The 4,118-nt window shown below is 35.0% G+C and overlaps 1 protein-coding gene across 1 annotated transcript in view; it reads right to left on the reverse strand.

The window, feature by feature from the left end:
• Positions 1-1,261: 1,261 nt before the first annotated feature.
• The window catches only part of LOC106867556 (anoctamin-7), an 87,131-nt gene continuing 84,274 nt past the window's right edge, over positions 1,262-4,118 (reverse strand). Inside the window, exon 25 of the mRNA XM_052972260.1 lies at positions 1,262-2,064. The gene's annotated coding sequence lies outside the window, so the exon portion shown is untranslated. The remainder of the gene's footprint in view (positions 2,065-4,118) is intronic.

A 4,118-nucleotide genomic window follows, 5' to 3' on the forward strand; every position in this document is an offset into this window, starting at 1 on the left:
TATAAACTCTTTCACCCCTTTCCCATCTCACACTCTCCCTTATTCACCCTCATTCTTTCTCTCTTTATGTGTCTCTTATACAACTCCCTTCCTTTCTCTCAAATACGTTCACGCTTAAGTTAACAAAAGAGATGTTTATTTATTAAGAGAATCGTTTGTTAGGAAAAATGAAATTTGAAGAAAATGAATCCAATAAAAATCGAAACAGGAATTTTGAAATAGAAATCACACACACACTCACACACACACAAATACATACTTTTATTTTAATTGCTGATAGGGGCACGGTATTTCATTATGCAACCATGATATACTGCCAAGTATATTATAGACTTACAAGTCAATATTGTGTCCTACCTGTGTTAGCAGTGCAATTCAAAGGTGACATTTTATACACAAAGGTTCACACATATATTCACATAGTCTATGCATATACTCAATATTACAATAATCAGCTTTTATGATATAAATGTTAGCAGCTCAAAGAGAAACAAAAACCTTGCTCAAGAACACGGTCTTTGCTTTTATGTTTATTTTATATAGTTTTTTTTTAGAGAATACTTTTTTTTTCATTGGGATAAGAAAATTCTTAAATAAATATCTATAATTTCTTAAAAGTATGGCAAGACAGTTGGATTAAGAACAGCAAAAAGAATTTAAATGCAGTCTTTTAAAGATATTTTTTACTGAGCAACAAAGAGCTAATCACAAAATGTAGAATTTTACAAATTTTTTGATTATTTCAATCCAAAAAAAAAAAAATGGCATTTTCCAATTACCATGGCAGTAAGAGTTTAATGATTCCTTACACCTTTGAATGGACAAAGATTCAATTTCCTGAGAGGTTGTTTAGTATAAGGAGCAACATTGCAAAGATTAACAGGATTTATCGTCAAATAAGCATCACTTTAACACATTTTATTAACCTTCTCAAAAGCTAAACAGCACATACCAATGGAAGCTTTTGACATCTTTCTTGAGCAGATAAATTCTTAGTAGATTATTTACCATAATATAATGAGGAATGAGCCTGTTTCCTTTTGATTCTGGTGGAAGGAGATTAAGAAAAGTAACTGAATTGAGATTACAGCAAGTTATAGTATGGAGGGATTATAAATATGTGTGATGATGAAGTCACTGGGGGTAGTCACAAAAGGAAGATGAAGAAGCAATATATATATAGATATATATAAGTAATGGTCTTATACTTATAGCTGTATTATAGGTGAAGGACGGCACAACCACAATCTAACAATAAATGTAGCCTCGTTTGATACCTCGGAGTTTTATTTTTATCTTTTCCCTCTGAGGTAAATTTTGCATTTAGTAACGATATGCCCTGAAGAATTGAAATGAACTTTGGAAATGGAAACAACAAATATGATTTGAACATTGTTACTGTTCTTAGACTATTCCTGAGTTTCACTGGTGGTAAACCCACAAATATAGCTTTAAGTTTAGCTCAAAATGCATTGGTGACATTTTCCGGATTAATCAAATGCTTTTTGTTTTGTTGTAAAACAAAGAATAAGATCAATTCATCTACAGATGGAATTATGGTTTCCCAGTTAGGTCATAACTTGTGAAACAAATTCTAATTGTTCTTCAAATAAGTTACATTTTTTTTCTTGTTTGTTCTCTTATGTTTGTATTCGTATGTGTCTGCGCACATTTTTAGTCCATTCTATATTAGTGAATCTTCCCAAACAACAACATATACACATGTTACTTGTTGGCTACACTCAATTATATTCTTTTATATGTTTCAGCCCTAAGGCTGTGGCCATAAATACAAATATTGAAGTGTGTGAAATTTAAACAGAGTCAACAGTGAAAGAATGAATCTATTAAATGGGTTTTTTTTTTTAGTAATAAAATATAAAATAATGAAAAAATAAGACATTTTAATGCATTCCAGTAGTCTAAGAGAATCATCAAAGGGTTGAAATCCAAAGCTGGAAATGGACCAGTGGAGGAAAAAAACGATTTGTTCATAAATATAAATTTTTGTTTGTTTCATTTCAATGAGTGACATCATGTTTCAGGGATCGTCTGAGAAATGATCTGAAAACAAAAAACAAGACAAAATTAATCATGTAAATAGAAAAGAAGGAAGAATATGACCATGGAAATTGATATCATTGGTTTGACTGTTATTTGAAGGAATATCAAACTCTAAATACTAATTACTCCCATGATTATTCCTTCCTAATTAACTCTTTGGCATTCAAATTACTCTCCCACATGTAACGCTTATTTATTCATAGTGTTTTAAATTAATCATGTATTGTCGCATAGCTTTGAGATTTCAATGACGTAGTTGTCTATTTTTAGAATGGCATTTTAGGGTAGGTGTGAGAGGGTGGATCAGGCCAGTTTGAACATAAAACAGGAAGCACATTTAGATTGGATATGGCCAGTTTAAATACTAACAGATTAAAGTTACACATTATTGCTGAATGTTTTTAAATGTGGGCAAACATGAAGCAGTAAATCTTGAGTGTGCAAGAGAAGGTAACAATCAACCATCCACTTCCAAAGAACAAAGGCCACAGTAGTAGTGGTAGAATTGCAATGAGGAGACACAGTATGTAGCGGTCTGTACTAGATGATTGGTTTCAAGCACATATATAGATAACAGGAAATGTCATTATATCAACAACAGAACTCTATGCCAAGGGGATCAAAATTCTTAAAGACCAGCCCAAGATAAATTGGTTTGACACTATTTACTTTTCTATTACTTCAATTCCATAAAACAAGAGTAATGGTAAATATGATTCCTCAAGCTTACAGTTTAATTAGAACTAACATCATTGTTGACAGAGTAATGTGTATCAACTGCACAACATTCCAGTGAGAAGGAAGGTGAACTTTAATACAAGACACATTCTTAGATGTAGTAATGATCCACATTCCAATTGAAAGCCACACAGGTATATATAAACATACTTCCAGGGGGAAGTTGACATTTTTGCAAATAAAAACTAGTTTCAATACAAAGGCTAAAAACAACAAAATATGAAATTAAATACACATTTGCCAATCTACCACATCTCTCTCTCTCTCCCTCTCTCTCTCTCCCTCTCTCTCTCTCCTCTCTCTCCATATATATATCATCATCATCATCATTTAGCGTCCGTTGTCCATGCTAGTATGGGTTAGATGGTTTAACTATGGCTGGCAAGCTGGAAGGCTGCACCAGACCCCAGTCTGATTTGGTATGGTTTCTACGTCTGGATGCCCTTCCTAATGCCACAACCACTCTAAGAATGTAATGGGTGCTTTTACGTGCCACCAGCATGGGTGTCATTTGCGTGGCACTAGTATCTGCCATGACCATAATTTTATTTGGCTTGGTGGGTCTTCTTCTCAAGCACAACATAATGCCAAAGGTCTGTGTGATTGCCCCTGTGAGGCCCAACACTAGAAAGGAGCTTTTCACATGTCACTGACATCAGCCACTTTGCCTCTGTGAGGCCCAATGCTTGAATGGTGCTTTTTACATACCACCAGCATGAGTGCCAGTTACATGACACCAGCATCGACTACAATTCCACATGGCTTGATGGGTCTTCTGAAGCAGAGTGTATTGCCAAAGGTCTCTCAATCACTAGTCATTGCCTCTGTGAGACTCAAAGTTTGAAGGTCATGCTTCACTACCTTGTTCCATATCTTCCTGTTTCTACCTCTACTACAGTTTCCCTCCACACTTAGAGATCAGCACGTTTTTACACAGATGTCCTCGTCCATATGCACCACATAATCATACAAGTGCAGTCATCTCTCTTGCACACCACATCTGATGCCTCTTATGTCTAACTTTTCTCTCAACATGCTTACACTCTGTCAAACATGCACACTGACATTGCACATCCAGCGAAGCATACTGGCTTCATTTCTTTCAAGCCTATACATGTCCTGTCATAGCCCATGTTTCACTGCCATGCAGCATAGCTGTTTGCACACAGGCATCATGCAATCTGCCTTTCACTCTGAGTGAGAGGCCCTTTGTTGCCAGCAGAGGTAGGAGCTCTCTGAACTTTGCCCAGCCTAATCTTATTCTCACAGCTACACTCTCAGCTATATATATATATATGTTTGTATATATATATATA

This window comes from Octopus bimaculoides, chromosome 13 (genome assembly GCF_001194135.2).
Source record: "Octopus bimaculoides isolate UCB-OBI-ISO-001 chromosome 13, ASM119413v2, whole genome shotgun sequence".
In the NCBI taxonomy this organism is placed as follows: domain Eukaryota; kingdom Metazoa; phylum Mollusca; class Cephalopoda; order Octopoda; family Octopodidae; genus Octopus; species Octopus bimaculoides.